Source organism: Schistocerca gregaria, chromosome 6 (assembly GCF_023897955.1).
Source record: "Schistocerca gregaria isolate iqSchGreg1 chromosome 6, iqSchGreg1.2, whole genome shotgun sequence".
In the NCBI taxonomy this organism is placed as follows: Eukaryota; Metazoa; Arthropoda; class Insecta; order Orthoptera; family Acrididae; genus Schistocerca; species Schistocerca gregaria.
Window position 1 is genome coordinate 18,572,772 of NC_064925.1, and position 27,877 is coordinate 18,600,648.

General features: G+C 26.8%; 2 long non-coding RNA genes across 2 annotated transcripts in view; one reads left to right on the forward strand and one right to left on the reverse strand.

The window, feature by feature from the left end:
- LOC126278627 (uncharacterized) overlaps positions 1-27,877 on the reverse strand; it is a 61,970-nt gene that overhangs the window by 10,915 nt on the left and 23,178 nt on the right. The gene's annotated exons all lie outside the window — the stretch shown is intronic.
- Positions 1,350-16,837, forward strand: LOC126278639 (uncharacterized). The gene is made up of 2 exons (XR_007550747.1): positions 1,350-1,446; positions 16,269-16,837. It is a non-coding gene; the product is annotated as an uncharacterized LOC126278639 (long non-coding RNA).

Sequence of the window (27,877 nt, forward strand, 5' to 3'; positions counted from 1 at the left end):
GAATAAATAATATAAGTTTTTGATTACTACCACCTTCACTAACCCTTCTTCTTACATCTTCTATAGTAGATAATGGTGCTGGTACAGGATGAACAGTTTACCCTCCTCTAGCAGGAGCTATTGCACACGGGGGTGCATCTGTAGATCTAGCTATTTTTTCACTGCACTTAGCAGGTGTATCATCTATTCTTGGTGCAGTGAATTTCATTACAACAGCAATTAATATACGATCAGAAAGTATAACTTTAGATCAAACACCTTTATTTGTATGATCTGTAGCTATTACAGCATTACTTCTCCTTCTTTCACTTCCAGTTTTAGCAGGAGCTATTACTATATTATTAACAGATCGAAATTTAAATACATCATTCTTTGACCCTGCAGGAGGGGGTGACCCAATTCTATATCAACATCTATTTTGATTCTTTGGACACCCAGAAGTTTATATTTTAATTCTACTGGGGTTCGGAATTATTTCACATATTGTATGTCAAGAAAGAGGAAAAATTGAATCATTTGGAACATTAGGTATAATTTATGCTATACTATCAATTGGACTAATAGGATTTATTGTATGAGCACATCATATATTTACAGTAGGAATGGATGTTGACACACGAGCATATTTTACATCAGCAACAATAATTATTGCTGTACCTACAGGAATTAAGGTATTTAGATGATTAGCTACATTATATGGAACTAAATTCAAGTTCAATCCACCATTATTATGAGCTCTAGGATTTATTTTCCTATTTACAATTGGTGGATTAACAGGATTAGTATTAGCAAATTCATCACTTGATATTGTATTACATGATACATATTATGTAGTAGCCCACTTTCATTATGTATTATCTATAGGAGCAGTATTTGCAATTATAGGAGGTGTCATTCAATGATATCCACTATTTACAGGATTAACTATAAATAATACATGATTAAAAATCCAATTTACAATTATATTCATTGGAGTAAATTTAACATTCTTTCCTCAACACTTCCTAGGATTAGCAGGAATACCTCAACGATACTCTGACTACCCAGACGCATATACATCATGAAACGTAGTATCAAGAATTGGGTCTACAATTTCTATTGTAGGAATCATTATATTCATTGTAATTATATGAGAAAGAATGATTACAAACCGAGCAATTATATTTAGAGCTAACATAAGAAGATCAACAGAATGACTACAAAATAACCCTCCTGCAGAACATAGTTACTCAGAATAACCATTAATCTCTAGATTCTAATATGGCAGATTAGTGCAGTAGATTTAAGCTCTACAAATAAAGGTTTGACCTTTTATTAGAAAATATTTATTAATGGCAACATGATCAAATTTATCTCTTCAAGATGGAGCTTCACCATTAATGGAGCAATTATCATTCTTTCATGATCATACTATGGTTGTATTATTATTAATTACAGTAATTGTAGGTTATGCCCTAAGTTATATATTATTTATTGCCTATACTAACCATAATATACTTCATGGACATTTAAATGAAACAATCTGAACAGCTTTACCAGCAATTACATTAATTTTTATTGCCCTTCCATCATTATGACTATTATATTTACTTGATGATTCAGTAGATGCAATAATTACAATTAAAACCATTGGACGACAATGATATTGAAGATATGAATATTCAGACTTCATAGACGTAGAATTTGACACTTATATAACACCAGAACAAGACCTAGAAAATGATGGATTCCGACTACTAGATGTAGATAACCGAACAATCCTACCAATAAATACAGAAGTACGAGTATTAACAAGAGCATCAGATGTTCTACACTCATGAGCAGTTCCTGCATTAGGGGTTAAAATTGATGCAACGCCAGGTCGGTTAAATCAAGGAACATTCACAATAAATCGACCTGGATTATTCTTTGGACAATGCTCAGAAATCTGTGGAGCAAACCACAGATTTATACCAATTGTAATTGAAAGAACTTCAGTAAATTTATTTATTAAGTGATTATCTAAGATAATTTAAGGAGTTAGTTAAAATAAATAACATTAGAGGGTCAATCTAAAGTAACTAAGAAAAATTAGTACACCTTGAAATTCATCAGATGACTGAAAGTAAGTAATGATCTCTTAAACCAAATAATAGTAAATTAACGACTACTTCTGATGGGGAAATTATATCCAAATCCCTCAAATATCCCCTCTTATATGATTCTCACTATTCATTATATTTTCAGCTACATTAATCTTGTTTAATCAAATAAACTTCTTCTCATTTAAACCTAACCTTATTAAAAGAGCAGAAAAAGGAACAATTGAAATAAAAAAACTTAAATTGAAAATGATAACAAATCTATTCTCACCATTTGACCCATCAACTAACATCTTTAATTTATCATTAAATTGAACTAGAACATTTCTAGGACTATTATTAATCCCATCACTATTTTGACTTACACCATCACGAATTAACATTATCTGAAATAAACTAAATTTAACCTTACATAATGAATTTAAAACACTTCTTGGACCAAAATCATTTAATGGAACAACATTCATTTTCATCTCAGTTTTTATTATAATATTATTTAACAATTTCATAGGATTATTCCCTTATATTTTTACTAGAACAAGACATTTAGCATTAACATTTGCAATTGCCCTACCTATATGGCTAAGATTTATATTATTTGGATGAATTAACCATACTAATCATATATTTACACACCTTGTACCACAAGGTACACCGCCTGCATTAATATCATATATAGTACTAATTGAAACAATTAGTAATGTTATTCGACCAGGTACATTAGCAGTACGGTTGGCAGCAAATATAATTGCAGGACACTTATTATTAACCTTATTAGGAAACACAGGACCATCTATAGCAATAAACTTAATCTCATTACTAATTATTGGACAAATACTTCTATTAATTCTAGAATCAGCAGTAGCAATAATTCAAGCCTATGTTTTCTCAATTCTAAGAACTCTATATTCTAGAGAAGTATATTAAACCTATGTTAACAACTCACTCAAACCACCCATTCCACTTAGTAGACTATAGACCTTGACCATTAACAGGAGCAATTGGAGCAATAGTCCTAGTATCAGGACTAGCAAAATGATTCCACCTATTTAATATTAACTTATTCATAATTGGATTTGGAATTACCCTACTAACTATAATTCAATGATGACGAGATGTAGTACGAGAAGGAACATATCAAGGATTACATACAGGATTTGTATCAATTGGATTACGATGAGGAATAATTTTATTTATTGCATCACAGTGTTATTAGGACTATACTTTACAATACTTCAAGCATATGAATATTGAGAAGCACCTTTTACCATTGCAGATGCAGTTTATGGATCAACATTCTTTGTTGCAACAGGATTCCATGGTTTACACGTAATTATTGGAACAATCTTTTTATCAACATGTCTACTTCGACACTCAATAAATCAATTTTCACCAAGACATCACTTTGGATTTGAAGCAGCAGCATGATACTGACACTTCGTAGACGTAGTATGATTATTCTTATATATCTCTATTTATTGATGAGGTAGATAATTGTTTTTCTAGTATAAATAGTACATTTGACTTCCAATCAGAAAGCTTGATATAAATCAAGAAAAACAATTCTAATTCTATCAACAAGAGTTTTCATTAGATTTATTATTCCAATAATTGTTATAATCCTGGCAACAACACTATCAAAAAAATTAATTAATGATCGAGAAAAAAGATCACCATTTGAATGTGGGTTTGATCCAAAAAGATCAGCACGAATACCATTCTCAATACGATTCTTCCTAATCGCAGTAATCTTTTTAATTTTTGATGTAGAAATTGCACTAATTCTACCAATTGTAATTATTTTTAAAACTTCAGACATTATAATCTGAACAGTATCAACAATATTTTTTATTCTAGTTCTATTAGGAGGACTATACCATGAATGAAACCAAGGAGCATTACAATGAGCAGAATAAAGGGTTGTAGTTAAATATAACATTTGGGTTGCATTCAAAAAGTATTGATATTATCAATCAACCTTAAATAGAATAAGAAGCGAAATATTGCAGTCAGTTTCGACCTGGAAGATTGGTATGTACTACCCTTATTCTTATTAATTGAAGCCAAAAAGAGGCGTATTACTGTTAATAATATAATTGAACTATAATAGTTCCAATTAAAGAAATGTAAAGCCAATATGAAAGCTGCTAACTTTTTATATTAGCGGTTAAACTCCGTTAACATTTCTAAAATTTATATAGTTTAAATAAAACATTACATTTTCACTGTAAAAGTAATATATCTATATTTATAAATACTTAAAAGTAAAAATACTTCCTTAACATCTTCAGTGTCACGCTCTAATTATAAGCTATTTAAGTAAACGAAAAACAATATTACCAAAATAAATATTCAAAAAATAAAAGTTAAAAGATAAATCTTGAAATTAGAATCATATCAACCTTGAATATAACCAATTAAATAAATAAATAATCTATATAAACCTTGACCACCAAGTAATTCACCTCAACCATAATCAAATGACTTAGATGAATAATAACCTATTTTTAAAGGAATATATCTAATAAACTTAGTTGAAAGAAAAGGTATAAATCATATAGAACCAGCAAATCTAACAAAAGAAAGTATACTTAAAGAAAATAAATTATGAGAAAAATCAAAATTAGAAATAAGATAACCTAAATAAGCACCTAAAATAACAACTGTAATAGTTAAAAACTTTAAATAATAAGGTAAAGCAATCACATGAGGAATAGGAAAAATTAATCAAGATAAAAGACTACCACCAAAAACAGCAACAAACAATAGACCAATTATTCCAAATGAAATATAATAACCCTTATCATCAAAAGAAAATCTAGAATAAAAATTATTATCACCAGATATTGAATAATAAAACAAACGAAAAGAATAAGAAGCAGTTAAACCAGTAGAAAAAAAATAAAGAAAAAAAATTTAACAATTAATTCATCTTAAACAAACCATCTCAAGAATTAAATCCTTTGAATAAAATCCCGCTAAAAAAGGTATTCCACACAACGATAAACTAGAAACATTAAAACAAACTGAAGTTAAAGGTATGAAATTAACAATTGATCCTATAAAACGAATATCCTGAGAATCCTTCAAATTATGAATTATTGAACCTGCACATATAAATAATAATGCCTTAAATAAAGCATGAGCCAATAAATGAAAAAATGCAAGCTTTGGATAACCTATAGCCAAAATTCTTATTATTAAACCAAGTTGTCTTAAAGTAGAAAGAGCAATAATCTTCTTTAAATCAAACTCAAAATTAGCGCCCAATCCAGCCATAAATATAGTTATACAACCAATTAAAAGTAAAAATCAACCACAATTATAAGTATCCAATATTGGTCTAAAACGAATTAATAAATAAACACCAGCAGTAACAATAGTAGAAGAATGAACTAAAGCAGAAACAGGAGTAGGAGCTGCTATAGCAGCAGGAAGTCATGAAGAGAAAGGAATCTGAGCTCTCTTAGTTATAGCTGCTAAAACAATTAATATAGTAATGAGCTTTATTTCAAAAGAATTAGAAATAAAATCATAATAATAAATATAATTTCAACCACCAAAATTTAACATTCATGCAATAGAAATTAAAATAGCAACATCACCAATACGATTAGAAAGTGCAGTTAATATACCAGCGCTATAAGATTTTACATTTTGATAATAAATAACTAAACAATAAGAAACTAAACCTAAACCATCTCAACCTAATAAAATTCTAATTAAAGTAGGACTAATAATTAAAAAACCTATAGGAAGAATAAATATTAAAACAATAATAATAAAACGATTAATATTCTTTTCACCAGATATATAATCCTCTCTATAATAAATAACCAAAGAAGAAATATATATAACAAAAGATATAAAAATAAGAGATATTCAATCCAAAATTAAAGTTATAACAACTATAGAACCATTTAAATTGAAAAGCTCTCACTCAACAAAAACTCTATAATCAATTATTAAATAATAAATACCTAAAATAAAAATTATAGTTCTCGAAATAAACAAAGAAAAAAACTCAAAGAACAAATAGAAAATAAATTCACGACCTAAGATGAAAAACTTCATATCATTGATTCCACAAAACAATATTTTTAATTAAAATACTTAAGCAAACTAAACAAAGAAATATTCACCCTTTAAACAGAGAATATTTAAAGGCAATCAATGTAAAAGTAAAAGATGATATTCACGAAAATAACCAAGAGAACAAGTATAAACACCAGAATAATAATTCCCATGCTGAGAATAAGAATATATATACAAAGTATAAACAGCTCTAAAAAAAGATAAAAAAATCAAAGCAAAGAATCTAAAAGAAGATCAAGATATAATTCTATTTAATAATCTAATTTCACCTACCAAATTTAAAGAAGGAGGAGCAGCCATATTTGATGATCTTAAAAAAAATCATCATAAAGCCATTCTTGGCATCAAATTAATTATACCCTTGTTAATTAATAATCTTCGTCTACCTAAACGTTCATAAATAATATTAGATAAACAAAATAAACCAGAAGAACATAAACCATGACCAACCATTAGAGAAAGAGAACCTACACAACCTCATCAATTCATAGTCATCAATCCACCAATAACCATTCTTATATGAGCAACAGAAGAATATGCAATTAAAGACTTTAAATCAACCTGACGAAAACAAATAAATCTTACAATAACACCCCCAGATAAACCTAAAGACAATCAAAAATAATTAAACTTTAAACCCAAATAAGAAATAACCTTTATAACACGAAAAATACCATAACCACCTAACTTTAATAAAACACCAGCAAGAATTATTCTACCTGAAATAGGGGCCTCTACATGAGCCTTAGGAAGTCATAATTGAACCAAAAACATAGGTATCTTAACTAAAAAAGCCAAAATTATAAATACATAAAACATAAAATAATAAGAACCAAAATCAACCAATAAAGGAAAATATAAAGTATTAGAAAAATCATAAACCTTAAATAAAACTAATAATAAAGGTAATCTAGCAACCAAAGTATAAAAAATTAAATAAACACCAGCCTGCAAACGCTCAGGTTGATAACCCCAACCCAAAATTAAAAGTAAAGCAGGAACTAATCTAGCCTCAAAAAAAATATAAAAAGAAAGAAGACTTAATCTAGCAAATGAACAATAAAGCATAATTATTAAAATCAAAACCATAAAAACAAAAAAATTAGAATGATATGAACTTAAATAAACTGAACCTCTAGCAGTGATTATTAAAGAACAAATCCAAAAACTAAGTAAAATTAAACTAAAAGAAAAATAATCAATACCAAAATAATATCTAATTATATTCAAATCAGCATATGAATAAACACAAATTATAAAAACAAAACCCGACAGAAACATTAAAGAATGAACCAACCATCAACAATTATTTAATAAACAAAGAGGGATCAAAAAAATAGTTATAAATAAATACTTTAACATAAAGATAAACCAAAAGAATTAAAAAAATCATTACCATGAGAACGAATTATTGAAACTAAAATAGAAAGACCTAAAGCACCCTCACAAACAGAAAAAACTAAAAAAATAACAGGAAAAAAATAATCATAATCAAACTCAATAAGAAAAACAATAACTAACATAAATAAAGAAAGAACAATATATTCTAATCTCAAAAGAACCATTAATAAATGTTTACGTTTAGAAGAAAAAACATAAACACCAGCAAAATAAATCAATAAAGAAGTAAAAATAGAGAATATAAACATTAGTTTTAATAGTTTGAAAAAAACGCCGGTCTTGTAAACCGGAAATAAGTCCAGCCCCCACTTTTAAAACTTCAGAGGTGGAAAAGCTTCCATCATCGGTCCCCAAAACCGGTTTTTTAAATAAACTAACCCCTGAAATGATCAAAATAATAATTATATCATTATCAAATGTAATAAATATTAATTTTATTAAGTTAAGACAACCAATATCAATAATGCTTTTTATTATCCTTCAAACCTTCCTAGTTGGATTAATAACAGGAACAATAATAGAAAGATATTGATTATCATATATTTTATTTTTAACATTTCTTGGTGGTATACTAGTATTATTTATTTACATTACAAGAATTGCATCAAACGAAATATTTCAGCCTAAATCAATCACTATAATTATTACATTAATAATGTGAGTATTTATCATATTAATATTAATTATTCTAGATATATCTATATTTATAGACTTTTTCAAAAACACCGAAACTATAAATATTGATAATTCAATCAATTATCAAGAAATAACAATATCTTTAGAAAAATTATATAATAGACCAACATTCATTATTACAATAATAATAATAATTTATTTATTTTTAGCACTACTAGCAGTTGTTAAAATCACCAATATTAATCAGGGACCTATTCGTAAAATAAGATAATTACTAATGAATAAACCCTTACGATTAAGACATCCTTTAATTAAAATTATTAATAACTCTTTAATTGACTTACCTGCCCCAACAAATATTTCATTTTGATGAAATTTTGGATCCCTATTAGGGTTATGTTTGGTGATTCAAATCGTAACTGGACTATTTTTAGCTATACATTATACATCAAATATTGAAATAGCATTCAGTAGTGTAGTACACATCTGCCGAGACGTAAATAATGGTTGAATTATCCGAACCTTACACGCAAATGGAGCATCTATATTTTTTATTTGTATTTACTTACATGTAGGACGGGGAATTTACTATGGATCTTATATATATATACATACCTGAATAATTGGTACAGTGATTTTATTTTTAGTTATAGCAACTGCATTTATAGGTATATGTCTTACCCTGAGGCCAAATATCTTTTTGAGGTGCAACAGTAATTACTAATTTATTATCAGCAATCCCATACTTAGGAACAGATTTAGTCCAATGAGTATGAGGAGGATTCGCTGTTGATAATGCAACATTAAATCGATTCTTCACATTCCATTTTGTATTACCATTTATTATTGCTGCTATAGCAGCAATTCATTTATTTTTTCTTCACCAAACAGGATCTAATAATCCTCTTGGACTAAATGGAGATATTGAAAAAATTCCATTCCATCCATACTTTACCTTTAAGGATTCTATTACATTTGTAATAATTACATCATTATTAATTATACTATGTTTAATTAATCCTTACCTATTAGGAGATCCAGATAACTTTGTACCTGCCAACCCATTAGTAACACCAGTTCACATTCAACCAGAATGATATTTCCTATTTGCATATGCAATTCTACGATCTATCCCTAATAAGTTAGGAGGTGTTATTGCATTATTTTTATCAATTAGAATCTTAATAATTTTACCATTTTATAATAAAACACCATTCCGAGGCATTCAATTTTACCCTATTAATCAAATTTTATTCTGAATTATAGTAGTTGTTGTATGCTAACTAACGTGAATTGGTAAACGACCTGTTGAAGAACCTTATATTATAACAGGTCAAATCTTAACAATTATTTACTTCACATATTTCTTAATTAATGTCCATGTCGCAAACGCATGAGATAAATTAATTAAGGAATAAAGTTAATTAGCTTAGGAAAAGCATATGTTTTGAAAACATAAAATTAGAAGTTTAACTCTTCTATTAACTTTTCTAAAAAAATTTCACTAAACAAATGAGATAAATAAAATCTTTAAACCAACAAAGAAAATAAAAAAATTCAAAGATAAAGGTAAAAAACTTTTTCAAGCTAAGTACATTAATTTATCATAACGGAACCGTGGTAATGTTCCACGAACCCAAATAAAACCAAAAGATATAATAGCAAGCTTAATAAAAAATATAAAAGAATAAAAATCACCGCCCAAAAAAATTAAAGCCAATAACATTCTTATGAAGACAATTCTAGTATATTCAGCTAAAAAAATTAAAGTAAAACCACCCGCACCATACTCAATATTAAATCCTGAAACTAACTCAGATTCCCCTTCAGCAAAATCAAAAGGAGTACGATTAGTTTCAGCTAAGCAAGAAGCAAAACAAGCTAAAGCTAAAGGAAAAGAAATAATAATAAATCAACAATAAAGCTTATAGTTTATAAAATCAAACATATTAAAACTACCAATTAAAATAATTAAAGACAATAAAATTAAAGCTAAACTAACTTCATAAGAAATTGTTTGAGCAACAGAACGAAGAGAACCTAATAATGAATAATTTGAATTAGAAGATCAACCAGCAATTATAACAGTATAAACACCTAATCTAGTACAACATAAAAAAAATAAAAATCCATAAGAAAAAGAACACATATAAGTTAAATAAGGAAAAATTACTCAAACGGCTAAAGAAATCATTAAATTAAAAACAGGGGAAAAATAATAAAGTAGGTAATTAGATATAATAGGAATTGGCTGCTCCTTACAAATTAACTTAATAGCATCTCTAAATGGCTGAGGAATTCCAACAAAACCTACCTTATTTGGACCCTTTCGAATCTGAATATAACCTAAAACCTTACGCTCTAATAAAGTTAAAAAGGCAACACTAATTAAAACACAAATAACCAATAAAAGAAAATTCAAAATAAATATAAATAAATCATAAAGTATCAATACTATTTGTAGAAAAAGTCTACATAAATGAATTCTAAATTCAACACATTAATCTGTCAAAATAGTAAATAAATTAATATTAATCAATATAACAAAAAATATTTTAACCATATGGTCCTTTCGTACTAATATGGATTAACAATCTTAGGATATTAACCGACCTGGCTCACGCCGGTCTGAACTCAGATCATGTAAGAATTTAAAGGTCGAACAGACCTAATCATTGGGCTCCTGCACCCAAAATTATTCTTAATCCAACATCGAGGTCGCAATCTGCTTTGTCGATATGAGCTCTCAAAAACAATTACGCTGTTATCCCTAAGGTAACTTAATCTTATGATCATAAATTATGGATCAAAATAACAAACATAAATAAATGATATAATAATGAAGAGTTTATCTATTCTTCATGTCACCCCAACAAAACATCATCATTAAATATAGAAAGACAAACAAAAAACTATATAAAAGTAAAATGTCAAGCTCTATAGGGTCTTCTCGTCCTAAAGAAGAATTTAAGCCTTTTGACTCAAAAGTTAAATTCAAAAATTTATTAAGAGACAGTTGATTTCTCGTCAAGCCATTCATTCCAGCCACTAATTAAGAGACTAATGATTATGCTACCTTTGCACGGTCAAAATACCGCGGCTCTTTAAAAATACGCTCAGTGAGCAGGCCAGACCTCAAAATATAAACAAGAGGACATGTTTTTGATAAACAGGCGGAAATCAATTTTGCCTAGTTCCTTATAATAAGTTCACAAGGTAAAAATTTCATACAAATAAATATACTAATTCTATCATTATTACAAAAATTTTAAAATTAAATTAATAATCTTAATAAAAAACCTAAAATATTTATAAAATCAAAATAAAAAATAATGAACTAAAACGTAATCTTAAAGATAGCTGGTTTAAAGCTTACTATTATATTTCTATAAAATAAATTATAGGTTATTAACTTCAAAGCTTATCCCTTAAAGAATAAATAAGTTAATATTTTTACTTAAAAAATTAAATAAAAACAAATAACTTTAAAAAATTAAATTTTTTCTTAAGAAACTAGATATCTTGGGAAACGATTAACATCTCATTTCTATAAATAATTTAATAATAATTATGATACATTAACTATAAATTATTTATAAATCAACCCAAATCGAGACAAGTAAAATAAATACTAAAATTTTGATAAACCCTGATACAAAAGGTACAATAAATAAAATCTACTTAAAAAAATTTAAAATAATATTTCATAAAACACTTACATTACCAATAAACTATAATTTAAAAAATCAATTCTATAAAATATACTAAGACAAAAATACAATAAAATTATTTATATTAAATAATTAAATAAACAAAAAATAAATATAATAAAATAAATAATCAAGATATCCTGATTTGCACAGAAAAATTTTCAGTGTAAATGAAACACTTTACTAATAACATTTCACCTTACAAATTTATATTTCAACCCTAATAATATAAACAACTGTTTTAACCAATAATATTCACTTGTATCAATCGTATTACCGCAGCTACTGGCACGAATTATGCCGATTCTAAATCAATTGCTAAATCCAAAATCACTTGATAATTAAATCAAATTACTGCAAAAAGAACATTTAGTCTAACAAAACTTACATATAATACAAAGAAAAAGTGAATAAACAAGCAAGAATAAAACTTTTAAAAATAAAAAATAAGAAAATTTTAAATCTATTAATTCAGGAAAAAATAAAAGATTCAAATATTTAAAGAAAAAAAAGAAAAAAACCACAAACATTAACAAAAAAAAAAGAAACGCCCCTATGTATGACCACAACAACTTCTCTATTATATATAATTAAAGATTAATATGGAACATGTATAGCAATAAATGTATTATATTCTTTCTTATTTAATCTTTCCTTTCACTAATAAATAAAGAAAGATTAAATAATATAATAAATATATTTTATATAATTATGTAATTTAATATAATATGTTATTAATATGAATTCTTTTTTTTATATTAAGTTAACTTTCATATATATTAGTTAAATAATCTAATTATAGATAATTTACATAATTATATTATTATAATTAATATAATTATTTATATTAATTATAATATTTTATATTTAAATTAATAATTTTATTTATTATATCCAATTATAATAATATTAAATATTAAATTACATATTATTATATATATTATATTATAATAACCTATTTTAAGCTAAAAACGTAAGTAGCTATAATCCTAGGTAAATAATTGCATTAAAATAATCAATTGATAATGGTAAGATGAACTTATAATACTTTAATTTCAATTAAATGTAATATATTAATATAAATTATTTATTATATATATATATATAAAAAATAAAATGAGCAGGATAAATTAATCCTAATTAAACAAAATAATACATAAAAGAATTAAAAAAAAAACTTTCGATTTATATATTAAATAAATGAAGTGCCTGATTAAAGGGTTACCTTGATAGGGTAAATAAAGTAAATAAAATTACCTTCATTAAAATTACATAAGATAGAATTAAACTACCTCCTTTAGTATCAAAAACTAACGTGCATCATACACCTTAATGTAAAAAGGTAAGCTAAACAAGCTAATGTGTTCATACACCATTTATAGAGGTATCAATCCTCTCCTTTTTAATGACCAACAACTCTACAAAACTTCTCTTCCTATCAACATTAATGATAGGAACGATCCTGTCCATTTCATCAAATTCCTGATTTGGGGTTTGAATAGGACTTGAGATCAACTTACTTTCATTTATTCCGCTCCTAACAAGAAATAAAAATATAATAATAAATGAATCATCAATTAAATATTTTATTGTCCAAGCAATAGCATCGACAATATTATTATTTTCAATTTTGCTGATTCAAATAAAATATCCCATGGGATGGGAAACAGAATTTATCCCATCAATAATAATTAGATGTAGACTATTATTAAAGATTGGAGCTGCACCTTCCCATTTCTGATTTCCAGTAGTTATAGGAGCATCAAGATGAAATAATTGTTTAACATTAATAACATGACAAAAAATCGCCCCAATAATGGTCTTATCTTATTGTATTCAATTAAGAACTTTTATTTGAACAATTATTATCTTAAGAATTATTATTGGGGCAATAGGAGGTTTAAATCAAACATCCTTACGACAACTTTTAGCATATTCATCAATCAGACATCTAGGTTGAATAATTAGATCATTAACAGTCAGAGAAAACATCTGAGAACTATACTTCATTATTTACTCACTATTAAGATTAATTATAGTTTTATTATTTAAGCAAATAAATTTATTTTTCATAAATCAAATTTATTCAGCCAGAAATATAAAAACCGAAATTAAATTCATAATATTCTTATCTTTATTATCTTTAGGTGGACTACCACCATTCCTTGGATTCTTACCAAAATGAATTGTAATACAATCATTAATAGAAAACAATATAACAACTATTATAACTATTATAGTTGTATTAACTACAATTACACTCTACTACTATATACATATTAGATTCTCAGCTCTAATTATATCATACACAGAAAATTCGTGATCTATAAAGATAAAGTCCCAAAAATCAAGAATCATTCTTCCTATAACAGTAATAATTTCAACAATAGGATTGATTTCAACATCAACCTTAATTTCATTATACTAAGGACTTAAGTTAATCAAACTAATAACCTTCAAAGTTATAATTAAAAGAATAATCTTTTAGGCCTTAGTAAAATTTTACACCTCTAGAATTGCAGTCTAGAATCATAATTGAATATAAGACCTAAATATGATAAGAGAGAAAACATCTCATAAGTAGATTTACAGTCTACCACCTAAAATTCAGCCATCTTACCGCAAAAATGATCATTCTCAACAAACCATAAGGACATTGGTACTTTATACTTCATATTTGGAGCATGAGCAGGAATAGTAGGAACATCAATAAGAATACTTATTCGTGCTGAACTTGGCCAACCCGGATCTCTAATTGGGGATGACCAGATTTATAATGTTATTATTACAGCTCACGCATTCGTAATAATTTTCTCTATAGTAATACCTATTATAATTGGTGGATTTGGTAATTGACTTGTTCCACTAATAATTGGTGCACCAGATATAGCATTTCCACGAATAAATAATATAAGTTTTTGATTACTACCACCTTCACTAACCCTTCTTCTTACATCTTCTATAGTAGATAATGGTGCTGGTACAGGATGAACAGTTTACCCTCCTCTAGCAGGAGCTATTGCACACGGGGGTGCATCTGTAGATCTAGCTATTTTTTCACTGCACTTAGCAGGTGTATCATCTATTCTTGGTGCAGTGAATTTCATCACAACAGCAATTAATATACGATCAGAAAGTATAACTTTAGATCAAACACCTTTATTTGTATGATCTGTAGCTATTACAGCATTACTTCTCCTTCTTTCACTTCCAGTTTTAGCAGGAGCTATTACTATATTATTAACAGATCGAAATTTAAATACATCATTCTTTGACCCTGCAGGAGGGGGTGACCCAATTCTATATCAACATCTATTTTGATTCTTTGGACACCCAGAAGTTTATATTTTAATTCTACCGGGGTTCGGAATTATTTCACATATTGTATGTCAAGAAAGAGGAAAAATTGAATCATTTGGAACATTAGGTATAATTTATGCTATACTATCAATTGGACTAATAGGATTTATTGTATGAGCACATCATATATTTACAGTAGGAATGGATGTTGACACACGAGCATATTTTACATCAGCAACAATAATTATTGCTGTACCTACAGGAATTAAGGTATTTAGATGATTAGCTACATTATATGGAACTAAATTCAAGTTCAATCCACCATTATTATGAGCTCTAGGATTTATTTTCCTATTTACAATTGGTGCATTAACACGATTAGTATTAGCAAATTCATCACTTGATATTGTATTACATGATACATATTATGTAGTAGCCCACTTTCATTATGTATTATCTATAGGAGCAGTATTTGCAATTATAGGAGGTGTCATTCAATGATATCCACTATTTACAGGATTAACTATAAATAATACATGATTAAAAATCCAATTTACAATTATATTCATTGGAGTAAATTTAACATTCTTTCCTCAACACTTCCTAGGATTAGCAGGAATACCTCGACGATACTCTGACTACCCAGACGCATATACATCATGAAACGTAGTATCAAGAATTGGGTCTACAATTTCTATTGTAGGAATCATTATATTCATTGTAATTATATGAGAAAGAATGATTACAAACCGAGCAATTATATTTAGAGCTAACATAAGAAGATCAACAGAATGACTACAAAATAACCCTCCTGCAGAACATAGTTACTCAGAATTACCATTAATCTCTAGATTCTAATATGGCAGATTAGTGCAGTAGATTTAAGCTCTACAAATAAAGGTTTGACCTTTTATTAGAAAATATTTATTAATGGCAACATGATCAAATTTATCTCTTCAAGATGGAGCTTCACCATTAATGGAGCAATTATCATTCTTTCATGATCATACTATGGTCATATTATTATTAATTACAGTAATTGTAGGTTATGCCCTAAGTTATATATTATTTATTGCCTATACTAACCGTAATATACTTCATGGACATTTAATTGAAACAATCTGAACAGCTTTACCAGCAATTACATTAATTTTTATTGCCCTTCCATCATTACGACTATTATATTTACTTGATGATTCAGTAGATGCAATAATTACAATTAAAACCATTGGACGACAATGATATTGAAGATATGAATATTCAGACTTCATAGACGTAGAATTTGACACTTATATAACACCAGAACAAGACCTAGAAAATGATGGATTCCGACTACTAGATGTAGATAACCGAACAATCCTACCAATAAATACAGAAGTACGAGTATTAACAAGAGCATCAGATGTTCTACACTCATGAGCAGTTCCTGCATTAGGGGTTAAAACTGATGCAACGCCAGGTCGGTTAAATCAAGGAACATTCACAATAAATCGACCTGGATTATTCTTTGGACAATGCTCAGAAATCTGTGGAGCAAACCACAGATTTATACCAATTGTAATTGAAAGAACTTCAGTAAATTTATTTATTAAGTGATTATCTAAGATAATTTAAGGAGTTAGTTAAAATAAATAACATTAGTGTGTCAATCTAAAATAACTAAAAAAAATTAGTACACCTTGAAATTCATCAGATGACTGAAAGTAAGTAATGGTCTCTTAAACCAAATAATAGTAAATTAACGACTACTTCTGATGGGGAAATTATATCCAAATCCCTCAAATATCCCCTCTTATATGATTCTCACTATTCATTATATTTTCAGCTACATTAATCTTGTTTAATCAAATAAACTTCTTCTCATTTAAACCTAACCTTATTAAAAGAGCAGAAAAAGGAACAATTGAAATAAAAAACTTAAATTGAAAATGATAACAAATCTATTCTCAACATTTGACCGATCAACTAACATCTTTAATTTATCATTAAATTGAACTAGAACATTTCTAGGACTATTATTAATCCCATCACTATTTTGACTTACACCATCACGAATTAACATTATCTGAAATAAACTAAATTTAACCTTACATAATGAATTTAAAACACTTCTTGGACCAAAATCATTTAATGGAACAACATTCATTTTCATCTCAATTTTTATTATAATATTATTTAACAATTTCATAGGATTATTCCCTTATATTTTTACTAGAACAAGACATTTAGAATTAACATTTGCAATTGCCCTACCTATATGGCTAAGATTTATATTATTTGGATGAATTAACCATACTAATCATATATTTACACACCTTGTACCACAAGGTACACTGCCTGCATTAATATCATTTATAGTACTAATTGAAACAATTAGTATGTTATTCGACCAGGTACATTAGCAGTACGGTTGGCAGCAAATATAATTGCAGGACACTTATTATTAACCTTATTAGGAAACACAGGACCATCTATAGCAATAAACTTAATCTCATTACTAATTATTGGACAAATACTTCTATTAATTCTAGAATCAGCAGTAGCAATAATTCAAGCCTATGTTTTCTCAATTCTAAGAACTCTATATTCTAGAGAAGTATATTAAACCTATGTTAACAACTCACTCAAACCACCCATTCCACTTAGTAGACTATAGACCTTGACCATTAACAGGAGCAATTGGAGCAATAGTCCTAGTATCAGGACTAGCAAAATGATTCCACCTATTTAATATTAACTTATTCATAATTGGATTTGGAATTACCCTACTAACTATAATTCAATGATGACGAGATATAGTACAAGAAGGAACATATCAAGGATTACATACAGGATTTGTATCAATTGGATTACGATGAGGAATAATTTTATTTATTGCATCAGAGGTATTATTTTTCGTTTCTTTTTTTTGAGCATTCTTTAGAAGAAGATTAGCACCAACAATTGAACTAGGAATACTATGACCTCCAATAGGAATTCAACCCTTTAACCCTATACAAATTCCATTACTTAATACAGCTATTCTTTTAGCATCAGGAGTAACAGTAACATGAGCACATCATAGTTTAATGGAATCTAATCATACTCAAGCACTACAAGGATTATTCTTCACAGTGTTATTAGGACTATACTTTACAATACTTCAAGCATATGAATATTGAGAAGCACCTTTTACCATTGCAGATGCAGTTTATGGATCAACATTCTTTGTTGCAACAGGATTCCATGGTTTACACGTAATTATTGGAACAATCTTTTTATCAACATGTCTACTTCGACACTCAATAAATCAATTTTCACCAAGACGTCACTTTGGATTTGAAGCAGCAGCATGATACTGACACTTCGTAGACGTAGTATGATTATTCTTATATATCTCTATTTATTGATGAGGTAGATAATTGTTTTTCTAGTATAAATAGTACATTTGACTTCCAATCAGAAAGCTTGATATAAATCAAGAAAAACAATTCTAATTCTATCAACAAGAGTTTTCATTAGATTTATTATTCCAATAATTGTTATAATCCTGGCAACAACACTATCAAAAAAATTAATTAATGATCGAGAAAAAAGATCACCATTGTAATGTGGGTTTGATCCAAAAAGATCAGCACGAATACCATTCTCAATACGATTCTTCCTAATCGCAGTAATCTTTTTAATTTTTGATGTAGAAATTGCACTAATTCTACCAATTGTAATTATTTTTAAAACTTCAGACATTATAATCTGAACAGTATCAACAATATTTTTTATTCTAGTTCTATTAGGAGGACTATACCATGAATGAAACCAAGGAGCATTACAATGAGCAGAATAAAGGGTTGTAGTTAAATATAACATTTGGGTTGCATTCAAAAAGTATTGATATTATCAATCAACCTTAAATAGAATAAGAAGCGAAATATTGCAGTCAGTTTCGACCTGGAAGATTGGTATGTACTACCCTTATTCTTTTTAATTGAAGCCAAAAAGAGGCGTATTACTGTTAATAATATAATTGAACTATAATAGTTCCAATTAAGGAAATGTAAAGCCAATATGAAAGCTGCTAACTTTTTATATTAGCGGTTAAACTCCGTTAACATTTCTAAAATTTATATAGTTTAAATAAAACATTACATTTTCACTGTAAAAATAATATATCTATATTTATAAATACTTAAAAGTAAAAATACTTCCTTAACATCTTCAGTGTCACGCTCTAATTATAAGCTATTTAAGTAAACGAAAAACAATATTACCAAAATAAATATTCAAAAAATAAAAGTTAAAAGATAAATCTTGAAATTAGAATCATATCAACCTTGAATATAACCAATTAAATAAATAAATAATCTATATAAACCTTGACCACCAAGTAATTCACCTCAACCATAATCAAATGACTTAGATGAATAATAACCTATTTTTTAAGGAATATATCTAATAAACTTAGTTGAAAGAAAAGGTATAAATCATATAGAACCAGCAAATCTAACAAAAGAAAGTATACTTAAAGAAAATAAATTATGAGAAAAATCAAAATTAGAAATAAGATAACCTAAATAAGCACCTAAAATAACAACTGTAATAGTTAAAAACTTTAAATAATAAGGTAAAGCAATCACATGAGGAATAGGAAAAATTAATCAAGATAAAAGACTACCACCAAAAACAGCAACAAACAATAGACCAATTATTCCAAATGAAATATAATAACCCTTATCATCAAAAGAAAATCTAGAATAAAAATTATTATCACCAGATATTGAATAATAAAACAAACGAAAAGAATAAGAAGCAGTTAAACCAGTAGAAAAAAATAAAGAAAAAAAATTTAACAATTAATTCATCTTAAACAAACCATCTCAAGAATTAAATCCTTTGAATAAAATCCCGCTAAAAAAGGTATTCCACACAAAGATAAACTAGAAACATTAAAACAAACTGAAATTAAAGGTATGAAATTAACAATTGATCCTATAAAACGAATATCCTGAGAATCCTTCAAATTATGAATTATTGAACCTGCACATATAAATAATAATGCCTTAAATAAAGCATGAGCCAATAAATGAAAAAATGCAAGCTTTGGATAACCTATAGCCAAAATTCTTATTATTAAACCAAGTTGTCTTAAAGTAGAAAGAGCAATAATCTTCTTTAAATCAAACTCAAAATTAGCGCCCAATCCAGCCATAAATATAGTTATACAACCAATTAAAAGTAAAAATCAACCACAATTATAAGTACCCAATATTGGTCTAAAACGAATTAATAAATAAACACCAGCAGTAACAAGAGTAGAAGAATGAACTAAAGCAGAAACAGGAGTAGGAGCTGCTATAGCAGCAGGAAGTCATGAAGAGAAAGGAATCTGAGCTCTCTTATTGTAGCTGCTAAAACAATTAATATAGTAATGAGCTTTATTTCAAAAGAATTAGAAATAAAATCATAATAATAAATATAATTTCAACCACCAAAATTTAACATTCATGCAATAGAAATTAAAATAGCAACATCACCAATACGATTAGAAAGTGCAGTTAATATACCAGCACTATAAGATTTTACATTTTGATAATAAATAACTAAACAATAAGAAACTAAACCTAAACCATCTGTACCTAATAAAATTCTAATTAAATTAGGACTAACAATTAAAAAACCTATAGAAAGAATAAATATTAAAACAATAATAATAAAACGATTTATATTCTTTTCACCAGATGTATAATCCTCTCTATAATAAATAACCAAAGAAGAAATATATAAAAATAAGAGATATTCAATCCAAAATTAAAGTTATAACAACTATAGAACCATTTAAATTGAAAAGCTCTCACTCAACAAAAACTCTATAATCAATTATTAAATAATAAATACCTAAAATAAAAATTATAGTTCTCGAAATAAACAAAGAAAAAAAACTCAAAGAACAAATAGAAAATAAGTTCACGGCCTAAGATGAAAAACTTCATATCATTGATTCCACAAAACAATATTTTTAATTAAAATACTTAAGCAAACTAAACAAAGAAATATTCACCCTTTAAACAGTGAATATTTAAAGGCAATCAATGTAAAAGTAAAAGATGATATTCACGAAAATAACCAAGAGAACAAGTATAAACACCAGAATAATAATTCCCATGCTGAGAATAAGAATATATATACAAAGTATAAACAGCTCTAAAAAAAGATAAAAAAATCAAAGCAAAGAATCTAAAAGAAGATCAAGATATAATTCTATTTAATAATCTAATTTCACCTACCAAATTTAAAGAAGGAGGAGCAGCCATATTTGATGATCTTAAAAGAAATCATCATAAAGCCATTCTTGGCATCATATTAATTATACCCTTGTTAATTAATAATCTTCGTCTACCTAAACGTTCATAAATAATATTAGATAAACAAAATAAACCAGAAGAACATAAACCATGACCAACCATTAGAGAAAGAGAACCTACACAACCTCATCAATTCATAGTCATCAATCCACCAATAACCATTCTTATATGAGCAACAGAAGAATATGCAATTAAAGACTTTAAATCAACCTGACGAAAACAAATAAATCTTACAATAACACCCGCAGATAAACCTAAAGACAATCAAAAATAATTAAACTTTAAACGCAAATAAGAAATAACCTTTATAACACGAAAAATACCATAACCACCTAACTTTAATAAAACACCAGCAAGAATTATTCTACCTGAAATAGGGGCCTCTACATGAGCCTTAGGAAGTCATAAATGAACCAAAAACATAGGTATCTTAACTAAAAAAGCCAAAATTATAAATACATAAAACATAAAATAATAAGAACCAAAATCAACCAATAAAGGAAAATATAAAGTATTAGAAAAATCATAAACCTTAAATAAAACTAATAATAAAGGTAATCTAGCAACCAAAGTATAAAAAATTAAATAAACACCAGCCTGCAAACGCTCAGGTTGATAACCCCAACCCAAAATTAAAAGTAAAGTAGGAACTAATCTAGCCTCAAAAAAAATATAAAAAGAAAGAAGACTTAATCTAGCAAATGTCAATAAAGCATAATTATTAAAATCAAAACCATAAAAACAAAAAAATTAGAATGATATGAACTTAACAATATATTCTAATCTCAAAAGAACCATTAATAAATGTTTACGTTTAGAAGAAAAAACATAAACACCAGCAAAATAAATCAATAAAGAAGTAAAAATAGAGAATATAAACATTAGTTTTAATAGTTTAAAAAAAACGCCGGTCTTGTAAACCGGAAATAAGTCCAGCCCCCACTTTTAAAACTTCAGAGGTGGAAAAGCTTCCATCATCGGTCCCCAAAACCGGTATTTTAAATAAACTAACCCCTGAAATGATCAAAATAATAATTATATCATTACCAAATGTAATAAATATTAATTTTATTAAATTAAGACACCCAATATCAATAATGCTTTTTATTATCCTTCAAACCTTCCTAGTTGGATTAATAACAGGAACAATAATAGAAAGATATTGATTATCATATATTTTATTTTTAACATTTCTTGGTGGTATACTAGTATTATTCATTTACATTACAAGAATTGCATCAAACGAAATATTTCAGCCTAAATCAATCACTATAATTATTACATTAATAATGTGAGTATTTATCATATTAATATTAATTATTCTAGATATATCTATATTTATAGACTTTTTCAAAAACACCGAAACTATAAATATTGATAATTCAATCAATTATCAAGAAATAACAACATCTTTAGAAAAATTATATAATAGACCAACATTCATTATTACAATAATAATAATAATTTATTTATTTTTAGCACTACTAGCAGTTGTTAAAATCACCAATATTAATCAGGGACCTATTCGTAAAATAAGATAATTACTAATGAATAAACCCTTACGATTAAGACATCCTTTAATTAAAATTATTAATAACTCTTTAATTGACTTACCTGCCCCAACAAATATTTCATTTTGATGAAATTTTGGATCCCTATTAGGGTTATGTTTGGTAATTCAAATCGTAACTGGACTATTTTTAGCTATACATTATACATCAAATATTGAAATAGCATTCAGTAGTGTAGTACACATCTGCCGAGACGTAAATAATGGTTGAATTATCCGAACCTTACACGCAAATGGAGCATCTATATTTTTTATTTGTATTTACTTACATGTAGCACGGGAATTTACTATGGATCTTATATATATATACATACCTGAATAATTGGTACAGTGATTTTATTTTTAGTTATAGCAACTGCATTTATAGGATATGTCTTACCCTGAGGCCAAATATCTTTTTGAGGTACAACAGTAATTACTAATTTATTATCAGCAATCCCATACTTAGGAACAGATTTAGTCCAATGAGTATGAGGAAGATTCGCTGTTGATAATGCAACATTAAATCGATTCTTCACATTCCATTTTGTATTACCATTTATTATTGCTGCTATAGCAGCAATTCATTTATTTTTTCTTCACCAAACAGGATCTAATAATCCTCTTGGACTAAATGGAGATATTGAAAAAATTCCATTCCATCCATACTTTACCTTTAAGGATTCTATTACATTTGTAATAATAACATCATTATTAATTATACTATGTTTAATTAATCCTTACCTATTAGGGGATCCAGATAACTTTGTACCTGCCAACCCATTAGTAACACCAGTTCACATTCAACCAGAATGATATTTCCTATTTGCATATGCAATTCTACGATCTATCCCTAATAAGTTAGGAGGTGTTATTGCATTATTTTTATCAATTAGAATCTTAATAATTTTACCATTTTATAATAAAACACCATTCCGAGGCATTCAATTTTACCCTATTAATCAAATTTTATTCTGAATTATAGTAGTTGTTGTATGCTTACTAACGTGAATTGGTAAACGACCTGTTGAAGAACCTTATATTATAACAGGTCAAATCTTAACAATTATTTACTTCACATATTTCTTAATTAATGTCCATGTCGCAAACGCATGAGATAAATTAATTAAGGAATAAAGTTAATTAGCTTAGGAAAAGCATATGTTTTGAAAACATAAAATTAGAAGTTTAACTCTTCTATTAACTTTTCTCAAAAAATTTCACTAAACAAATGAGATAAATAAAATCTTTAAACCAACAAAGAAAATAAAAAAATTCAAAGATAAAGGTAAAAAACTTTTTCAAGCTAAGTACATTAATTTATCATAACGGAACCGTGGTAATGTTCCACGAACCCAAATAAAACCAAAAGATATAATAGCAAGCTTAATAAAAAATATAAAAGAATAAAAATCACCGCCCAAAAAAATTAAAGCCAATAACATTCTTATGAAGACAATTCTAGTATATTCAGCTAAAAAAATTAAAGTAAACCACCCGCACCATACTCAATATTAAATCCTGAAACTAACTCAGATTCCCCTTCAGCAAAATCAAAAGGAGTACGATTAGTTTCAGCTAAGCAAGAAGCAAAACAAGCTAAAGCTAAAGGAAAAGAAATAATAATAAATCAACAATAAAGCTGATAGTTTATAAAATCAAACATATTAAAACTACCAATTAAAATAATTAAAGACAATAAAATTAAAGCTAAACTAACTTCATAAGAAATTGTTTGAGCAACAGAACGAAGAGAACCTAATAATGAATAATTTGAATTAGAAGATCAACCAGCAATTATAACAGTATAAACACCTAATCTAGTACAACATAAAAAAAATAAAAATCCATAAGAAAAAGAACACATATAAGTTAAATAAGGAAAAATTACTCAAACGGCTAAAGAAATCATTAAATTAAAAACAGGGGAAAAATAATAAAGTAGGTAATTAGATATAATAGGAATTGGCTGCTCCTTACAAATTAACTTAATAGCATCTCTAAATGGCTGAGGAATTCCAACAAAACCTACCTTATTTGGACCCTTTCGAATCTGAATATAACCTAAAACCTTACGCTCTAATAAAGTTAAAAAGGCAACACTAATTAAAACACAAATAACCAATAAAAGAAAATTCAAAATAAATATAAATAAATCATAAAGTATCAATACTATTTGTAGAAAAAATCTACATAAATGAATTCTAAATTCAACACATTAATCTGTCAAAATAGTAAATAAATTAATATTAATCAATATAACAAAAAATATTTTAACCATATGGTCCTTTCGTACTAATATGGATTAACAATCTTAGGATAGAAACCGACCTGGCTCACGCCGGTCTGAACTCAGATCATGTAAGAATTTAAAGGTCGAACAGACCTAATCATTGGGCTCCTGCACCCAAAATTTTTCTTAATCCAACATCGAGGTCGCAATCTGCTTTGTCGATATGAGCTCTCAAAAACAATTACGCTGTTATCCCTAAGGTAACTTAATCTTATGATCATAAATTATGGATCAAAATAACAAACATAAATAAATGATATAATAATGAAGAGTTTATCTATTCTTCATGTCACCCCAACAAAACATCATCATTAAATATAGAAAGACAAACAAAAAACTATATAAAAGTAAAATGTCAAGCTCTATAGGGTCTTCTCGTCCTAAAGAAGAATTTAAGCCTTTTGACTCAAAAGTTAAATTCAAAAATTTATTAAGAGACAGTTGATTTCTCGTCAAGCCATTCATTCCAGCCACTAATTAAGAGACTAATGATTATGCTACCTTTGCACGGTCAAAATACCGCGGCTCTTTAAAAATACGCTCAGTGAGCAGGCCAGACCTCAAAATATAAACAAGAGGACATGTTTTTGATAAACAGGCGGAAATCAATTTTGCCTAGTTCCTTATAATAAGTTCACAAGGTAAAAATTTCATACAAATAAATATACTAATTCTATCATTATTACAAAAATTTTAAAATTAAATTAATAATCTTAATAAAAAACCTAAAATATTTATAAAATCAAAATAAAAAATAATGAACTAAAACGTAATCTTAAAGATAGCTGGTTTAAAGCTTACTATTATATTTCTATAAAATAAATTATAGGTTATTAACTTCAAAGCTTATCCCTTAAAGAATAAATAAGTTAATATTTTTACTTAAAAAATTAAATAAAAACAAATAACTTTAAAAAATTAAATTTTTTCTTAAGAAACTAGATATCTTGGGAAACGATTAACATCTCATTTCTATAAATAATTTAATAATAATTATGATACATTAACTATAAATTATTTATAAATCAACCCAAATCGAGACAAGTAAAATAAATACTAAAATTTTGATAAACCCTGATACAAAAGGTACAATAAATAAAATCTACTTAAAAAAATTTAAAATAATATTTCATAAAACACTTACATTACCAATAAACTATAATTTAAAAAATCAATTCTATAAAATATACTAAGACAAAAATACAATAAAATTACTTATATTAAATAATTAAATAAACAAAAAATAAATATAATAAAATAAATAATCAAGATATCCTGATTTGCACAGAAAAATTTTCAGTGTAAATGAAACACTTTACTAATAAGTTATATCTTGAAACTCTTCCTAGATACACTTTCCAGTACATCTACTATGTTACGACTTATCTCATCTAAATTGAAGCTACTTTAAAATAAAATAGAATAATCAATAATGAGAGCGACAGGCGATGTGTACACATCTCAGAGCCAATATCAGTTAAATTAAATAAATTAAATTACTATCAAATCCACCTTCATTAACAGTATTTCACTATCAAATCCGTTATAAACAAAAATCTATTGTAACCCACCTCCTCTTAACTATAAGCTGCACCTTGACCTGAAATATTTTATAATTATAAATCTTGAGAATTATAACTCTAAAAAGATTCTCTGATAACGGAGATATACAAACAAATAAATTAAGTAGAGTAAATCGTGTATTATCTATCATGGGGTAGGTTCCTCTGAATGGAATGAGATACCGCCAAATCCTTTGGGTTTAAAGACCTTAACTAATAGTACCCTGGTAAATATAATTAACATTTAAAATAATAGGGTATCTAATCCTAGTTTATTATTTAAATTTCACAGATTCATAAAAAGGGCCACAAATAAATTTTAACATTTCACCTTACAAATTTATATTTCAACCCTAATAATATAAACAACTGTTTTAACCAATAATATTCACTTGTATCAATCGTATAACCGCAGCTGCTGGCACGAATTATGCCGATACTAAATCAATTGCTAAATCCAAAATCACTTGATAATTAAATCAAATTACTGCAAAAAGAACATTTAGTCTAACAAAACTTACATATAATACAAAGAAAAAGTGAATAAACAAGCAAGAATAAAACTTTTAAAAATAAAATATAAGAAAATTTTAAATCTATTACTTCAGGAAAAAATAAAAGATTCAAATATTTAAAGAAAAAAAAAGAAAAAAACCACAAACATTAACAAAAAAAAAGAAACGCCCCTATGTATATTATATTATAATAACCTATTTTAAGCTAAAAACATAAGTAGCTATAATCCTAGGTAAATAATTGCATTAAAATAATCAATTGATAATGGTAAGATGAACTTATAATACTTTAATTTCAATTAAATGTAATATATTAATATAAATTATTTATTATATATATATATATATAAAAAAATAAAATGAGCAGGATAAATTAATCCTAATTAAACAAAATAAT